This window comes from Myxine glutinosa, chromosome 14 (assembly GCF_964187855.1).
Source record: "Myxine glutinosa chromosome 14, kmMyxGlut1.1, whole genome shotgun sequence".
In the NCBI taxonomy this organism is placed as follows: Eukaryota; Metazoa; Chordata; class Myxini; order Myxiniformes; family Myxinidae; genus Myxine; species Myxine glutinosa.
In genome coordinates this window covers 74,510,973-74,530,481 of record NC_136274.1, presented here as the reverse complement: position 1 = coordinate 74,530,481, position 19,509 = coordinate 74,510,973, and the positions used below count along the sequence as shown (strand labels likewise).

Sequence of the window (19,509 nt, the reverse complement as noted above, 5' to 3'; positions counted from 1 at the left end):
ACCATAACAATCAAAGGTCTCACCAGGCACTGCTCAGCCACTGTGACCCCAAGCTAAAAATAAATGCCTTTTGTGCAGCGTTAGCTCTATCCTAAATAGCAAACAATGGTCCATCACAGCAAGGCGCTAGGTGGAGCCGCCTCTCGTGCCGGGTACGGGAAGGGTGCGGCGCGATGTGCCGGAGTGGCCGAGCAAAGAGGCTCCCACAGATGATGGACTCTGGAGCTCCGCCTGGACGTTTCTAGGTGAGGAGAGGGTATGCAGGAAGGAAGGAAACATAATGGAAAAGGGAGGAGGATGAGACAGTTGACCACCAGGTCTTGCGGTGCTCGAAAGGATAACAAGCTTTTTTGAGAATGATGACACTGAAGAGTAGGATCCATCAACATATATGTATACACAAAGAATTAAGTTAAGCACCCCTACACAACGAATTAAGGTAAGCACCCCCTAATATATATTCTTTGTGTATATGTATACATTGGCATATATTCTAAGGTATGTGAGATCAAATAATGATTGGTATGACATTAGCAATTATCCATTGATGAAATGCAGATGAGTGCACGCATCTGTGACGTAGGGTTGAGTCAGTGATCCGATCACGTGGGTCCTACACACGTTATTGACGCAAAGATCGCTAGAGGTCTTCTCAGAACAATGACTGTACGTTAGAAAACATAAACGTCATCCACACTGTCCGTGATGGACCTATAGCTCCATACTTAAATTGAGGTGAAAATATGCCTAAAATTCCCAAAAAATTTCACCTTAAATTATTCAGAATAAAATATTGAAAACGGCATGATTGTTATGTTTTTATGTGACCATAATATCACTTCTCCAGAAAATATAGCAATATCATGGGTATATTACACTGTTTTGACGACAACAAACTTGTAATGTGCGAGGTTGTAAAAAAACGGGGGGGGGGGGGGGGTGCTTAACTTAAATCTTTGTGTATATGTATATATATATATATCAAATGAATCCATCTTGATTGATCAATGAATCTTGAGCAGTTGTTTATTTTGCTCATGAAAGCTTTGAGAACTCAAGATGGATTCATTTGATTTTAATCCCAACCGCAAGTCATTACTATATACACATACATATATTACCTGAAGCACTGGTACCTTGTTTAAAATAGCTTCCAGTCTTGTTTTCAAAGCCCCACTCTCTCAACCATCACTCAGCGAATCAAAATTGGAGATGACAAATGCCGCAGGCTGGAAGCAATAATATGGAATTCCAATCTTGGCATTGAAATGAGTCGTCCCAAGAGAATACTGATGTGCTATCAAGAACAAATACGAGTAAATACAATTGGATAAGACAGTTGGCTTAACTCCTATGTTGGAGCCCAGCGTGCTTCAAGATGTAACGTCACGGCGACAATAGCATCGGGATGGTGGTGTGAGCCAAGGTTCAGGAAATGACTGCTTAGCGAAGCGCAGGCTAAATGAGCTGTGCTTCCTCAAATGGGAATGAGAAAGAGAGAAGGAAAGAAGATGTGAGAGCGTTTGATTTCAGGGACAGAAAGGGATTGTTGTCGTTTGGTAGGGAAAGTGTGTGTCGGCTTGGCCTGTTGGTTCGCAACCACACCCAAACATACCGATGGACACAAGTAATGAACGACAAAAGTTTCTCAGCTTCTCCTCGTGCAAAACTGACACTTACATGTGCAACAAACACGTCTGAAACACACGAGTGGTCGCGACTTGAGACGAGCTCTGTGTGTTCGTTTGAAATGATGAGAACGATGTATTGTACTGATCATTATGATGGTTTAAGATAAGGAATGTCTTACAATACGGGATCGCTGACAACCATTCTTTGCTGTCATCAAATGTCATCAAATACTGAATGTCTTTGATACGTCACAACCTGTTTCATCGTTTCTTTGTGCAGTCAACTCATGTTGAAACAAAATGTTCTAGAGAAGATTGAGTAATCTGTGTAATGAGAGTTTGCTTTTAATACCAGGAATAATTTATTGATATACATATATATCCTCGGCAGATTGACGTTAGCTTCAGAAGGTAAAACCGAGACAGAATGTCAAAAAACACTTGAATCAGGAACGTACCTTGGACATGCTGCTTTGACTCGCCCAACAATGGGTGGAGGCCCTCGATGTCAGACGTGAGATCAGGGCCGTCTCTCTGGACATATCTCGAGCTTTCGATACTGTCTGGCATGCCTTGCTCTCCAAACTCTCTGCCTATGGAATCCAAGACCGACTCCACAAATGGCTTCCTGGCTTCCTCTACCCTCGTAGCCAAAGCCAAAAAACGTCTGTACGTGAGCAGGATATCTCGAAAAGGTATGGGCAGATTCAAACGAAACCTGGTGGATGAGTTGGGTAAGTGACAAGAACAAGCCGATTGGATTTTGGTTCAGGTCTGAATCCAGGTATGGCCTATCAGTGCATACAAAACATAAATTTTTCAGCCTGGCTGAGGTATGCACTCTACCGATTGCCGTTATAGTTACCCTGCGCTCGCGAAGCGAAAAGTGGGGTTAAGCATTCAAGTACGTACGTACGTGTGCCGTGTGTCTGCATTTTAAAAATTCATTTTCTCTGCAATTCTTGGTCCGATTGAAATGAAATTTTCACCATAGGTGGGTCTCCTCCTGCAGAATATTTTAATGATTATTATGACGTCATAGGTCACGTGGTACAGGCGCCATTTTGGAAAAAAATTCGCACCTCTATATCTCTGAAACCACTCCATGGAAAAAATTGAGACCTGGCTCATTGTCAAGTACTCCCCATGGGGAATAAGATATGTTAATGATGATGTCATCGGTGCCTTCGTTATGACGTCATAATTCGACAAATACAACACTTATCCGATCATTATTTTAAAAATTTCAGCAACTGTTGGTCTGATGGACACGAAATTTTCATCATAGGAGCGCCTCGTCCTTTAGACTATGTTAATGATAATCATGACGTCATAGGTCATGTGGTACAGGCGCAATCTTGGAAGAACCGAAAAATGTTGCACCTCTACATCTCTAAAACCGCTGCATGGAAAAAATTGAAACGTGGCTCATTGTAAAGAACTCCATATGGGGAATAGGTGTTGTTAACGATGACGTCATTGGTGCCATAATTATGACGTCATAATTCGACAGGGACAACGCTTAGTCTGATCATTTTGAAATGTATTGAGCGTGATCTATGCAACAATTATATTAGAGAATATAAATGTATGATGTCATCGCTCACGTGGTCTGGCAGCCATATTGGATCAAAGGAAAAAAATGTTCATAAACAGAAGAGTTGGTTCGCAACAAGTTGACTGCGCAGGGTAAGTATTCTTTGAATACCATCTGGTTTAGAAATGTATTCATATTGAGACTTGACGTGTGGAGTCATTCAGGTCCATGGGGAATAAGGTGGCAATAACTTGGGCTATTAATGAAGTCGTAGTAGTTCTGATTCTGATTTATCATACTCTGTTGCAGAGCATTGGTGCATCGGTGCCACTGGGTGGTTTGCCATTGCCTTCCCTGCAACGTGAAGGTGGGGGTACACCATCCTGGATGTGTGGGATCTCTGAGTCGCTCCTGGGGGATTGATCGGCTGTCTTCGTGCCACATCGAGAGAACTGTCCAGGGCTATACCACAACAACAACAACCCCCCGAAGGCTGATCTGATCCCATGACCCACGACGGTACTGCGATCACATATTGGAATCCCACGGACTGTGTTGATTCGTCAATGTCTTTCTAATGTATGCAGAATTATACACAAATGTATTTTCTGCTCCACAAGGTATCAGTGCAAGATTCTCCATGAGCCCTAGACAAAGTAAAAATATAAAAAATAATGAAGAGGTAAAAGTAGAAGGGTAACATTTCAGAGGAATTAGTTAATATGAAGAACTGTCTCCCGAGACGGTTAGAAAGTTTAGATTTATGAAGAGTATGGAAGTTTAAAAGCAAAATATGAAGGTTGTTTTTAAATGTGCTCAGAACGAGATGCACACAATATTTCAATACACGTCAATGTTTTTGAGTTTACAATATATCAGTGAATTGATTTATCGGAAAATTCAATGTGGCCGTTTCTTCTACTATATAAGAGAGCCGTTGGTATGTCTGTTGACATTTTTTTCTCTGAGATGGCTGAACGGATCTCTGTCAAACTTTCAGAGGTTCATCAGTGACTACCTAGGAGTGTTAGGCAAAAAAAAAAATTATTAAGAATTTTGAAAAAAAAAAGTTTCTTATTTTGGGGATTTTTTAAAAATCGCTATTTAGTGCCTTAGCCTATTTGATTAACTAGTGAGGTACCCGTGCTATGCACGGGTGGGAGGCCAGAAGCAAACAGACAATGCAGAAACGGCGAATGCTAAAGCATGAAACCAATAAATTCCACATTCCTGTCGCACCTTCAGTCGCACGCCAGACATGGACAGCAAGTTCGTGAAGGACTTCCATGAAAAACGTACCCGTTGGCAAACAAACAGATACGTTTGTTCCATACCCAGTCAATGGCGAATCTGCATATGGCGATCCGCAAATTCACGTTTAGAAAGTAGAAACCGTCACGGCGTTTCGTCATTCACTTGAACTCGATTTCTCTTTTTTCATTTCAAACAGCATAACTCCAATCACAAATGAAATCACATTAATATAAAAAAAATTAACTTTTAACAACATTCATGACATAAACAAATATTTAAATCCTGATGTGAAGTTCTGTACGGTTGGGTGAATACAATTACGAATTCAAAATCGTAATTGTATTCACTCAATTCCAATCATCAATTGATACTTTAACAAAACAATTAACACGATTAACGTTTAACGATTAAACATTACGATTGAATGACGGTTGTATTTGGATATTATCAAACCCGCGCATTGCCGTCATCTGTCCACTTCCGCATTCGCAGCAGGTTCATAATTGTCATCAAAATCTAAACAGTATTTGTAGAATTTCAATAAAAGCCACATCACTGTTCATATCGGTAAATATTATTCCATCGTGTTTGAAAAAACTGGAAAATTGGAAAATTGGGAAAAAATTGCAAAAACAATATAGCCTATTTTACTCCAAGGGGTCCCAGGAATACCCACCCAAAATATCGTTACGATTGGTTCAGCCGTTTTTGCGGCACCTTGGAACAGACAGACGGACATTTGGTGAATTATAGTAAGATGACAGTTATATACAAGTACACATTCACATAAATAAATACAAAAGAATTACCAGACATTTGAACACAAATAATCAAGCAATTCCAGAAGCGGTAAAAGTTGGTTGTAGGTCTGCTTCTGTAGGTCTGAATGTCATCATACTTAACTCAGAAACGTGATAAACGGCACATTCACCAGCATATATTCAACGAAAAGGTAAAATGATGATTTGACATTTGTGATTGATTCTGATTTGGATGTAATTACTCTTCCATTATATTGGTTCTCATTTCAAGTACAATACATGACCAAAAGTATGTGGACACCCAAACATCGAACATGTCATTCCAAAATCATGGGCATTAATATGGAGTTGGTCCCCCCCCCCCCCCCCCCCCTCTTTGCTGCTATAACAGCCTTTCCTCTTCTGGGAAGGCTTTCCACTAGATATTGGAACATTGCTGTGGGGATTTGCTTCCATTTAGCCACAAGAGCATTAGTGAGGTCGGGCACAGATGTTGTGCGATTAAGTCTGGCTCGCAGTCAGCGTTCCAGTTCATCCCAAAGGTGTTTGATGGGGTTGAGGTCCAGGCTCTGTGCAAGCCAGTCAAGTTATTCCACACCGATCTCAACAAACCATTTCTGTATGGAATTCGCTTGGTGCACGGGGGCAATGTCATGCTGAAACAGGAAAGGGCCTTCCCAAACTGTTGCCACAAAGTTGGAAGCACACAATCGTCTAGAATGTCATTGTATGCTGTGGCATTAAGATTTCCCTTCACTGGAGCTATGAGCCAGAACCATGAAAAACAGCCCCAAACCATGATTCCTCCTCCGTCAAACTTTACAGTTGGCACTATGCATTCAGGCAGGTAGCGTTCTCCTGGCACCCGCCAAACCCAGATTTGTTCCTTCGGAATGCCAGATGGTGAAGCGTGATTCATCACTCCAGAGAGCACGTTTCCACTGTTCGATAGTCAAATGGCGGCGAGCTTTACACCACTCCAGCCGATGCTTGGCATTGCGCATGGTGATCTTAGGCTTGTGTGCGGCTGCTGGGCCATGGAAACCCATTTCATGAAGCTCCCGACAAACAGTTGTTGTGCTGACATTGCTTCCAGGGGCAGTTTGGAACTCGGTAATGAGTGTTGCATCTGAGGACAGACGATTTTTACGCAGTATGCGCTTCAGCACTCGGCGGTCTTGTTCTGTGAGCTTGTGTGGCCTTCCATTTAGCGGCTGAGCTATTGTTGCTCCTAGACATTTCCACTTCACAATAACAGCACTTACAGTTGACCTGGGCAGCTCCAGCAGGGCAGAAATTTGATGAACTGACTTGATGGAAAGGTGGCATCCTATGACGGTGCCATGTTGAAAGTCACTGGGCTCTTCAGTACGGCCCATTCTACTGCCAATGTTTGTTTATGGAGATTGCATGGTTGTGTGCTTGATTATATATACCTGTCAACAATGGGTGTGGCTTAAACAGCCGAATCCACTAATTAGAATGGGTGTCCGCATACTTTTGGTCATGCAGTGTATGTTAATGTTTCTTTTTTGCTTGAGCAACACCGGGTACTCCAGCTATAAACGCTTATATACTTTACTCGGGGTACAAGTATAAATACAACTTTGTCTGGGGGGTAACATAGGCTATGTGGCTGCGGCCTCATTCGGGGGTGTGGGGGACTGGGAGAGGAGCGCAAATGTGTACCATGTAGCGCCACCTGGTGATGGTGGCAGAGGGTATTACAATTTCCTTTTTTACCTGGGCAACACTGAGGCTAAAGCACTCTTTGCACAGGTAAATATTTCCTCCTCCCTTCCCCCCCCCCCCCTTCCCCAAAACGGAGGGGCCTGTCAAAGCCACCCTCTCCCTCCCCCCCGGGCCCCCACGAAAGATGTACATGTAGTATATCTTTCCCCCCTCTCTCCTGTCACCTCTCCCTCCCCTCCCCTTTCCACTCACCGCCCCCCCCCCCCCCCCACTCTACCCCTCTCAGAACATCACAGGGCAATGCCAGGTACTCCTGCTAGTGCTGTATAAATTATAGTCACCAACCTATGAAGAATTGGTGGAATATGTTCCGATTAATGTGTTAAAGGGTTATATTATATAAAAATTAAAATAACACAACTTGGGCATTTAAAGAAGTCTTATTAAAAAAGGTAGGCCTACCTATTCTCCTGCCCCAATTATTCCCACCTCGTTGTGTAGTTGGGTTGGGAGGATGGTTGTGGAACCAGCTCGCCACTCCTGACATTCAACTGAAGGTGGCAGGAATTTGTAATTTGTTCAAGGTGTCGGCGATAACTCCTCACCTACTCTTTGTGAAAGACACTGTGAGATCTACCGGAGATGGTTTAACTTCCTCCCTATGGATGGAGCACACATTGCCGCCTCACCTTGTGTGTGGAAGACCATGGTGACAGTTTATAATTCCATCGAGAGCAGAATCCAGACTAGACAGCTCAAAGGTGTTCAAAGGCAAATACATGTAAGGAATCTAACCTATCCTGCCAGGTCGAGTATGTATGTACTGTATGAATTATTGTCACCAGACAAAAAAAACGTCACGAGTACCATGTTTAAGAGCTAAAGCACATTGAAGTTGAGTCTTAAGTTGGATTTCACCTTCACACAACCTGGCACGTTTCCCTGAAGCAGTCCTCACTCTGCCAGGCAAGGCGTGTGAGTCAGGATGTGATCTGGGACGATGGCACCACATTAAAAGCTTGCGGTTTGACGAGAGAAGAAACCTTGCGGAAAAGGCACCACCTGGGGAATTGAAGCGGCGATGAGAGAAATGGCCCAAATATAAATGTTTGATATGACAGGGACCTTGTGCTGTACAGGTAACTGGATGTGGCTGGTGGAGACTTGAATGAGCAAACATTTTTTGAACATAAAATGGAATAAGAGCTCATTCACCTGCAGTTGTGGAGGAACTTGTACGCATTTAGCATACAGGAGAAGGTATTGGTATACATCAGTGTACATATCCATTAATTGCAAGGACACGAACAGACAATGGACCAAACACAACTGGGAGATGGGATTTGGACCAGGGTTCCCTGCACCGTGAGCCAGTGCTTCAGATAGGAACAAGAACAGGACAATATTGTGTTGTCACTTTCAAAAGATTGTCAAAAGCACGGGCCCAACAATGTTATTACTTGATGGGATGGGGCTGACGACTCAAAAATTGCTTCACGTCGATGAGGATTCACCGTCCACCTGTGTTTCTTGGATTTATATGCAGTACATACATATATATATATATTGGTCAGGGTAGAAAACCCCGGTTTCCCTTGACATCATTAACCGAGGAGTTTACGTTCATGATGTTGCGGGATTCCAGTGATTCAGTGGTAAAGAATGCTCTCCCGGAGAAGAAGGGAAGTCGGAAGTGGAATGCAACAGCAGAGGTGGACGAGATGGAGGAGAGGAGGTCCTGGGGATGGTACAGCATGGGAAGCATGGCTTGGGGTGGATGAAGCATGAGCGATGGGGAAAGGCATGTGTGGAAGAGAGGAGGAAGATGGTTGAGAGGGAGGTGAGAAGAAAGGAGGAGGAGGGGAGATATGTGAAAGCAGTCGGTCTGGCACAGCAAGGTGCTTGGACTAAGTGGGAAGGTGTGCTGGTGAGGACGTTGAAGTGGCAAGAGATTTGGAGGAAAGAGCCAATATTGTTGAGTTTCCTGTTGCGGGCAACGTATGATGTGCTTCCATCACCAGTAAACTTGAGATTGTGGGGGTTGTTGCAGGAGGAGAGATGTTATTTGTGTGGAGGTGTGGGAACGGTGCAGCATGCACTGAGTGCATTCTCAGTAGCATTGGCAGCAGGAAGATACAAGTGGCGGCACGACACTAGAGAAGAAAAGAGAAGAAAAGAAAAGAGAAGAGAAGAGAAGAGTGGACAAGGAGACTGATGGGGGAGAGGTGTTGTTTGTCAAAGAGAGTCAAGTGGTAAGAGGTGGAAAGAGGAGGAGGAGGAGGTGGAAAGCAAGAGGGCTGTCAGATGCTTGTGATTGGCAGGTGGTGGCAGACCTAAAGCCACAATTGGTATTCCCAGAGGAGATCTGTGTGACAAGGTTGTGGCCTGACATTGTCATCTGGTCAGGTGCAACAAGACAGGTCATCTTAGGGTAATTGTCTGTACCTTGGGAAGAGAACATGGAGGAGGTGCATGAGAGGAAGAGAGGAAAGTACAGTGACCTGGAGGCAGAGTGCCGGGAGAAGGGTTGGCGAGTTTCGTGTCAGCCATTTGAGGTTGGGTGTAGAGGGTATATTGGCAATTCCTTTTCTGCATTTCTTGCTCGGCTTGGAGTGTGTGGGACAGAAAGAAGGAGGATGTGTGACAGCGTGGCCCAGGTTGCCTTGAAAGACTTTCTTTGGATTTGGAGGAAGTTTATGGAGGCACGTCGAACGGAGTAGGTTGAGGTTGAGGGTGGTGGTTCATTTCAGCCCTAAGGGGTAGTGACTGAGCACGGAAGAGAAATGGAGATGTGTGAATAGTGTGTGTGTGTGTGTGTGTGTGTGTGTGTGTGTGTGTGTGTGTGTGTGTGTGTGTGTGTGTGTGTGTGTGTGTGTGTGTGTGTGTGTGTGTGTGTGTGTGTGTGTGTGTGTTGCAGGAGTGGGTGTGGTTTTGCATGAATGTGTTTTTGTTTGAGTGGTGCATGTTGTAAGGGTAGGTGGTTGGTTGTTTGTTTGTTTTTTTTGGTGTGTGAGTGAGTGGATGAGGGGCTGTTGATTCTGGGCATGGAGGCGGTTTTGTTGTTGTAGTCTGTGTTATCACTGGCTGGGATGGGGATATGTACGCATCCGGGTGTAGCTGCTGCATGTGGAGGCGTATGTGCCCCTGCTGGCTCATCTTAGCTGACCGTATCGAGGTTGAAGAACGAAACAGGATGATGCTGAGGACCTTGACTGAGGACCCGGTCAGTGAGGTACACTTGTGACCAGGTGTGTTTTGAAATGATATGTATATATACAGACTTGGCATTTAATATGGAATATTTTTTTGTGGGGGTGAACTTACTTTTCAAGATGACTTAGAACCAAAAGCTCATTGGAATTATGTTGAAATTATTCTAGATTTTGTTAACGTGACCTTTAAAAGAAACAAAAACCAGATTTGACATTTCGAAGCAAATAAATTGATCCTTGAAAGGGATGTAAACTGATATCGAACTCAATTCACAGACAGTACTCTGTTAAACTTCTGTGCGTTTTCCAGAAGTATTTCTAGATTTTGCACATTAGCCAATTTTTTTTTAAACAAAAACAAAAGTTAAATTATGACTGGGATTACGGACCGTAAAATTACAGTTCAGTACTTCGTGTAACCCCCACGAGCATTCAGGAAAGCACATACACGTTGAGGCATGCTGTTCATGAAATTTGCCAAGGTTTGGACAGGAATCGCTTGCCATGCAGTGACAATAGCCTGCTGCAATTCACGCACAGAGGCAGGCTGCTGGTCCAAGTTGTCGATTTGACGCGTTAATTCTGCCCACAAGTTCTATATCGGATTCATATCCAGGGACATGGCAGGCCACTCCATATGCTCCACACCACGGTCAGCAAGAAAGTGTTGGATCATGCGAGCACGATGAGGCCGTGCATTGTCATCTTCGGAGACAAAGTTTCCTTGAAAGGCTGCACGAGCAAATGGAAGCAATGTTTCTTCCAGAATGGCCCTGTACTTGAACTGGTTCAGGTTTCCATTCAGAACATCCAGGTCAGTTTTGCCCCCTGCATGAAAAGCAGCCCAAACGGTGACCCCACCACCTCCAGCTTGGACTCTTGGAGAAGAGAAGAGAAGAGAAGAGTGGAGAAGGAGACTGATTGGGGAGAGGTGTTGTTTGTCAAAGAGAGTCAAGTGGTAAGAGGTGGAAAGAGGAGGAGGAGGAGGTGGAAAGCAAGAGGGCTGTCAGATGCTTGTGATTGGCAGGTGGTGGCAGACCTAAAGCCACAATTGGTATTCCCAGAGGAGATCTGTGTGACAAGGTTGTGGCCTGACATTGTCATCTGGTCAGGTGCAACAAGACAGGTCATCTTAGGGTAATTGTCTGTACCTTGGGAAGAGAACATGGAGGAGGTGCACGAGAGGAAGAGAGGAAAGTACAGTGACCTGGAGGCAGAGTGCCGGGAGAAGGGTTGGCGAGTTTCGTGTCAGCCATTTGAGGTTGGGTGTAGAGGGTATATTGGCAATTCCTTTTCTGCATTTCTTGCTCGGCTTGGAGTGTGTGGGACAGAAAGAAGGAGGATGTGTGACAGCGTGGCCCAGGTTGCCTTGAAAGACTTTCTTTGGATTTGGAGGAAGTTTATGGAGGCACGTCGAACGGAGTAGGTTGAGGTTGAGGGTGGATATACAATGAGGATATACAATATACAATCTTTGTTGTATTGAGGATATACATATTGAGGATATACAATCTTTGTTGTAGGCTTCATGCACTTGTCTGCACACTCGGACGCGGCCATCTTGATGATAGACCAGAAATCTAGACTCGTCACTGAAGATCACGTGATTCCAGTGTCCTGGCTACCATTGTCGGTGCTCTCTGGCCCACTGCCATCGGCGCTGACAGTGTTGTCTGGTCAGGCGTGTCTTTCTCAGGGGACGCCTAGCACGATAGCCTGCTTGAACCAGTCGTTGGTTGACTAGCCTTCTGGATACAGGCACATTTGTCAGTTGCTGCCACTCAGCCCTAAGCCGATTAGCTGACTTGGCACGGCCATTGCGGACTAACCGGTGCAGCTGGCGATCATCCCTCCTTGTGGTACTGCGGCGACGTCCTGGCCTCGGTATTGGAGTAGGGACACCCCTCTGAGCATTTCGTTTCAGGATCTTTGACACCTGACCTTGAGTGATGCCATACTGCCGAGCAATAGCACGCTGTTTCATGCCGGAATTTCGTAAAGCCACCACTCCATGACAAACAGCATTGTTGTGTTGACGGACCATCTCCAGAGGAAACGGCAATAACTTTTGTAGACGTGCAGCAGTTGTTTTCCACGAATACAGAACGCAACAACCCTTCTATACCCGATTGTGAAGCCAATCGTCAAATGTACCTGTCTGTACATTTTGTCATGCCACCTGTGATATAATCCTGTTATTGAATTCTTGCTGCGACAGACAATCAGTGACATGGTTCTTTTAATAAAGAAATCACCGAAGCGAAAAAAGAAACTCACCAGATTGATATATTGAGTTCAGAAAGTAAACCCAAGTCAAGAAAAATATATATTCCATATTAAATGCCAAGTCTGTATATATATACACAGTCGTGGCCAAAAATATTGGCACTCATGCAATTTTTTCAAATAACTCACAATTTTCTCGAAAAATAAGATGAAATTGATAAAAGTATTTAGTCTCCACAATCCTTCATTTCACTGTTAATATTACAGAACCTTTGTTTTTGATTCAGAGCTTAATATATCCTTTTAAATCAGAAAATAAAAAGAAATGGCATTGACAATTTTTTTTTTTTTTGTATACAAGATCGAGGCTCGTGAAAGAGTTAACATTAATCACACAAAAAGTCAAACCGACATACAAAACACAAAATAAGGGGAGTGGTAGACAAGATAGGGAGAGAGGGGGAAGGACACAAATACAACATTTGAGAGCAAGGACATCGAGAGAACTGTGGGAGGGAGAGGGCTTGGGGGGAGGTGGGAGAGGTATAAAACATATGGACACTGCAAGGACTTCCAGGAAAGAAGTTAGAATTTCAAAAAAGTATATCTGGGGTAAAAATTAGCGGGGGTAGAAAAGATCAAGGTTTTGGATGGGGGAAGATAAAAAATAGTGGTGATCAGCTGTTTTAAAGACCTGGAGGGAGGAGTGGGATTGAAGGGAGTGGGGGAGTTTGTTCCAGAGGCGGGAGAAAAGAGGACTGAAGGAGTGAAGGTGAGCAGAGAGCCTAGATTTTGGCAGTTTTACCATAAGAGGGTTGCTGGCAGATCTTGTGCGACCTCTAGGAATATTTGGGGGACAGAGCACAGAGAGAGCTGGGGGAGCAAGGCCGGAGAGGCCGGAAATTTTTGACACCCTAGACTTAATATTTGGTAGCACGGCCTATGGACAAAATAACAGCAGTCAAGCGCTTCCTATAGCCATGAATGAGCTTCCTGCACCTCTCTACTGGCAGTTTGGCCACTCTTCTTGTGCAAACTGCTCCATATCTCCCAGATTTGAAGGGTGCCTTCTCCCAACAGCTGTTTTCAGATCTCCCCGAAGGTGTTCCATGGAATTTAGATCTGGACTCACAGCTGGTCACTTCAGAACAATCCAGTGTTTTGTCTTGAACCATTCCTGAGTGCTTTTTCAAGTGTGTTTGGGGTCATTTTCCTGCTGCAAGACCCAAGATCTTCAGTGGAGACCCAGCTTTCGGACACTGGGTTGAACATTGCGCTCCAAAATGCCTTAGTAATCTCCTGATTTCATGATGCGATGCACACATTCAAGGTACCCAGGGCCAGAGGCAGCACAGAAACCCCAAAACATCACTGAACCTCCTCCATGTTTGACTGTACGGAAGGTGTTCTTTTCCTTGAGGCTTCATTTTGTTTTTTGTAAACATAGAGATGATGTGCTTTATCAAAAAGATCTAATTTGGTCTCATCTGTCCACAGGACATTGTCCCAGGGGGATTTTGGCTTGTTCAGGTGTGTTTTGAGCTTTGTTTTGTCGGGCTTTCTTATGGCTCTCTCTCAGCAGTGGGGTCCTCCTGGGTCTCCTACCATAGAACCCCCTTTCATTGAGTTGATGACGGATGGTGTGAGTTGAAACTGTTGTACCTTGTGTCTGAAGGTCAGCTTGAATATATTTGACAGTTGATTGAGGTGGTTTCTCCACCATTCAAACAATCCTTCGCTGCAATCGTCAATCAAGTTTCCTCTTGCGGCCACGTCCAGGAAGGTTGGCTACAGTGCCATGGGCCTTAAACTTCCTGATAACATTACGTATGGTGGACACAGGAACATCAAGGTCTCTGGAGATGGACTTGTAGCCTTGAGATTGTCCATGCTTGGCTACAATCTTGTGTCTGACCTCCTCAGACAATTCTCTGGTTTTCTTTCTTTTCTCCATGTTCATTGCAGTACACACAGTGACACAAAACATCAGGATGACTCCTTTTCTCTTTTCAAACTGGTTGAATAAGTGATTTTTATATTGCAGGAAACAACTTTTTCTATTGCAGGTTGTTGTTGTTGTATATTGCAGGCACATCGATCTCACCACAGGTGAGTTCAATTCCAAAGTAAAGGAGAATCACGTGCTTGAAATCTAATTATTTCTAAAAACTTCTAAAAGTTGCCAATAATATTGTCCGGGCCATTTTAGGATTTCTGTGTGGAATAAGCTAAGATTTAGTCGTTTTTTCAGATTTTTTTGTTTTGTTCAACTTTGTTCAACTGCAAACCAAAGAAATACATATGTGGATACCAAAATATTTTTAAATTTTAACAATTTTGTCTGGAAGAAATGGTGCATTATTTTTTAAAAAGTGCAAGGGTGTCAATATTTTTGGCCACGACTGTATATTGTGAATAAGTTGAAATTGACGATTTATGTGACCCTGAGCTTTGACCGTTTGGCCTATTCACCTTAAAACGATAGGATTCCAGCTTGTACCAGGTGGTGACGTTTCGTGAAGATGGTGGTAAAATGTGACCTGTCGGCAATTGATTTACAAACAGATGGCCAGTCAGACAGACAGAATAACAGACTAGACTCATCAATATGCTTGCGAATCTTCTTCACAAGTAACTCACAGACAAACAGATAAGGGTGAAAACATAACCTCCAGCCACCTTCTGTGGCAAAGGTAATAAATAATAAGCAACTGAGTGCCAGACTCCTTCAATAGTAGTTAACTTACGGAATTTGATTTTAACGATCTTTGAAATCATGATTTTATTTAAATTGAAGTACAGGCACTCACCGGTTTACGAGCACCTGGCTTCTGAGCATCCATACGAACATACTTTCTAATCATGTTTCGGTCTTTCGAATGTTCGATCCATTCACACGAACAAGGCTTTTTTTGAACATGCGGCCCAAAGCACAAAATGCAGGAAATCAAACCTCGAGAATGAATTATCCATTCACACCTCATCCACACTCCTCCCTCATTTCACCATTTCACACCACGTCATTTTCTCCACAGGGTTTTTTTTTTTACCGGTGGAAGGGACAACTTTCTCTCCACTGGGTTCATTACCGGCACGAGAGACCTGCTTCACCATGAACCCCTCTAGCTCGTTATCCCTCGTCCTCCCTTATACCATGCAGGTTCAATTTAGTCTTTGATTTAATAAGTACATTTAATAACGTTTTATATGTGAAAAAAGAAGAATGAAATCTGTGTTTGGGAACCAATTAATCACTAATCACATGTATTTAAAGGGGATTTATTGTTCCGGTTTACGAACATCCAGCTTAAGAATACATTTTCAACAACACGTTGTTTTTATAAACTGGGGACTGCTTGTATATACTTTCTTGTTATGTTTTATCAAAGCTAATCGATTGTTTTTAACAAAGTTAATCTATGTGTTTGTACAGATGTCTTGTCTATCCCCCTTCACAAGGGTTTTAAAGGCCAATCTTTTAACACGAATGTGTGTTCACTACGGTCTATTTTTGAAGAGAAAACAAATTCGAAAAACCTTTTCCCAGAAAAGAGTAATTATGTCTCTTTTATTGGAATTGTAGACGTTGGCTTGCAAACTGAGCCTCAAGGGTGGTGTAGAGAAGCGTTTTTTTTTAATAACAGTAAATATAAGGCGCAGGGAGGTGAAATTCGCTGCACATGATGTGCAACATGCGCAGTGTAAAACGAGTGTTCATTTACGTCCATAGGATGTCTAATAAAGAAAGAAAATATAAGCACACCAGACACGAGGCCGAATCTGCAGACTTTGGCATGCTTATGAGGCTGCACCGTCGAATAAACTGCCCCAACCCGTCATTTTTGACAGGCTTTTTAATGGTCAATTATATTTTACCAAAGTTAATTTGTTATATGTTATCAAATTTAATCGATTATATTTTATCAAAGTTAATGGATTATATTTTACCAGAGTTAATCAATTGTATTTTACCAAAGTTAATCTGTTATATTTTACCAAAGTTAATTAATTGTATTTTACCAAAGGTAATATGCTGTATTGTATTTTATCAAAGTTCAAATATAATAATTTACTAAAGTTAATCAATTATATTTTACCAAAGTTAATCAATTATATTTTAACAAGTTAATCAATTTTAACAAGCTCCCCCCAAGCCCTCTCCCTCCCACACATCTCCCTGCTCTCAAATGTTGTGTGCTCTCCAGTGTTTGTGTGCTTCCCCTTCTCTCCCCATCTTGTCTTCCGCTCCCTCTTTTTATATATTTGGTCTGTCTGGTTGATTTGTTTGTGAAGTAAATGTCAGCTCTTTCACGAGCCTCGATTCAGTATACAAAAAAAGAAAAGAAAAAAAAAAGATAATAAAGTGTATTTTACCAAAGTTAATATACTGTATTTTATTTTATCAAAGTTCATATAAAGTAATTTACCAAAGTTAATGGATTGTATTTTATCAAAGTTAATCAACTATATTTTAACAAAGTTATATATTGTATTTTACCAAAGTTAATATACTGTATTGTATTTTATCAAAGTTCATACATAGTAATTTAGCAAAGTTAATGTATTGTGTTTTATGAAAGTTAATCAATTATATTTTACCAAAGTTAATATATTGCATTTTGTTAAAGTTAATCTATTATATTTTAGCAAAGTTAATCTATTATATTTTACCAAAGTTAATGTATTGTATTTTATCAAAGTTAATTTGTTATATTTTATCAGTCAATCAATTATATTTTACCAAAAATTAATACTGTATATCATATTTTACTAAAGTTAATCGATTGAATTTTATCAAAGTTAATTTGTTACATTTTATCAAATTTAATTGATTATATTTTACCAAAGTTAATCGATTATGTTTTACCAAGGTTAATTTATTATGTTTTATCAAAGTTAATTGATTGGATTTTATCAAAGTTAATCAATTATTTTTTACCAAAGTTAATTAATTATATTTCATTAAAGTACATATATTATATTTTACCAAAGTTAATCAATTATATTTTATTAAAGTTCATATATTATATTTTACCAAAGTTAATCAATTATATTTTACTAAAGTTCATACATTATATTTTACGAAAGTTAATTAATTATATTTTATTAAAGTTCATCTTCTATACTAGGGCATGCCCGTACTATATATAAGCTAGGACGTGCCCGTACGTGGGTGCCCGTTCCTTGCCAAAAAAAAAAAAAAAAAAAAATTTGTGTAGGGGTGTGTGTGTGTAAACATCCTAGGGCGTGCCCGTACGTGGGTGCAAAAAAACATGCGTGCAAACAACAACAACAAAAAAAAACTTTGAAACCACGTGGCAGTAACGACCACAGAACCCCCCCCCCCCCTCTATTTACATGAATGGTTTGGTCCATTCGCAACGACCACAGAACCCCCCCCTCTATTTACATGCAATGGTTTGGTCCATTCGCAACGCCAAAGCGAACGGCGAACGGCTAAATCGCCATAGCTCGGTAAGTACTTGTCCGATTAATTTCAAACCTTGAAAAGGCACATCCTCGGGTCCCCAGCAATATACCTGGCAAGTTGCAAGTATATCGGACCCGTGGTTGTCGAGAAACAGCGGTCACAGACAAACAAACGTACAAACGTACAAACAAACAAACACACAGAGATTACTGGAATTATAGATAGATATCTATATTTATCTTCTTTTATCTTCTATCTTCTATATTTTTATTCTATTTATTTATTATTTATTATATACATATAAAAGAAAGTTTTTATTTGTTTGTTTGTTTGTCTGCACGCGCTAATCTCCTGAATGGTGAAAGATAGGAGGAAACCCCTGAAACAAAAAATGTCGGGACGGGCCCCGGGAAGGTTATAGGCTAGGTGGCAAGGCCGGTCGAGGCCGGGCTGGGCCCATTTCGCAATTAAAAGCTGAGCTGAATTATCGTAGTCAATCTTCTACGGCCGCGAGTAAAAGCTGAATTATAATAGTAATTGACTCACACTTGAGGCCACCATGTTTCCATCCTTAGGGAGCTGCTCCACAGGATGTCCACTGTCTGCCTTGCTATTTAGCCATCAAAGTACATGATTTGGATAGATAGCGTGAGCTTTGTGGGTCACCAGATAGGATGTGTCCCGTTAGACCTTCATGGCAACAGGGTGCAGAATATCAGTGATGCACCATGGCCCACAACCTAGAGGGTGTACGGTTGTTTGTGGATCTAATTGGATACGACCAGAAATACATCCCTAATTTTCGGGCAATTTCTCATTCATTTACTGATTTATCCAAGAGGGGTCATTTAAAGACCTCTATTTGCTCAGTTAATGATAGGTTTAAATAATCTGGGTAATTTGGTTAAAGAGTAAATTTTCAATAAAGAGGAAGTCTTCGATAACCAATGTTGTGGCATGACTCCTGCTTGGTTATAATTTAATTAAATGGCCTGTTCGCGCCAAACACTCGGAATCAGGCCCACAACTGGCTCTGTGAATTTGGATGTGGTTACTGTCCCTTGGGTGTGGTCATCCGACTGCGGAACTTGGTGGTCGTGACCCCCGAGCATTCAACGACAATGGGCTGTGGTGCATCACTGATGTTCTCCACATTTTTCAAAGTTGATGCATTGGATTTTGTCAAAGTTAATGCATTTGAATGTGTATGCATCACCGGCAATTAGAAAAGTTTATCAAGTTCAGTATTTGAAATACAAGCACAAAAGGAAATTATGACAACCCCACCTGGTGTTGGCTTAGCGGTTAGGGTGCCGGCTTGGGATCCGAGGATCCTGGGTTCGAATCCCGGTCGATCGCTGAATTAACACCAGGGTGGTTGACTCAGCCTGTCATCCTTCCGAGGTCGGCAAATTGAGTACCAGCTCACTGGTAATTCCCTTTGTGTTGCATGAGGCGACTAACAGGGTTGGTGGCAGGAAGGCATCCGGCCATAAAACATTGCTTCAAAAAGGGGACCATGTTGCCCGAAAAAGGCCAACCCCTGCTCTGTGGGGGAAAATGGCCTCCAAAGGTGGTTCTAATCCCTATCCTTTTCAAAAAAGTCTGAATAATAACTGGTTCAACATTCATGGCAAAAAATCTTTTACATGATAGTATAGAAGCCAATTGTGTGTTCACATGTATTATTGTTGAACAATTTGCTAAATTACCAAATTTACTTACATTAATAATAATTAATAATAGTAATTATAATTATTACTAA

At 42.0% G+C, this 19,509-nt stretch overlaps 1 long non-coding RNA gene across 4 annotated transcripts in view; it reads left to right on the top strand.

Annotated features, from left to right (window-relative positions):
- The window catches only part of LOC137439372 (uncharacterized), a 138,005-nt gene that overhangs the window by 106,186 nt on the left and 12,310 nt on the right, over positions 1-19,509 (top strand). For 3 of the 4 annotated variants that reach the window (XR_010986904.2, XR_013621370.1, XR_010986903.2), the window contains one exon: positions 3,478-4,847. This is a non-coding gene — a long non-coding RNA (uncharacterized LOC137439372). Of the gene's footprint in view, positions 1-3,477; positions 4,848-19,509 lie in introns of those variants that run through there. The other variant, XR_010986905.2, reaches the window with a different exon arrangement.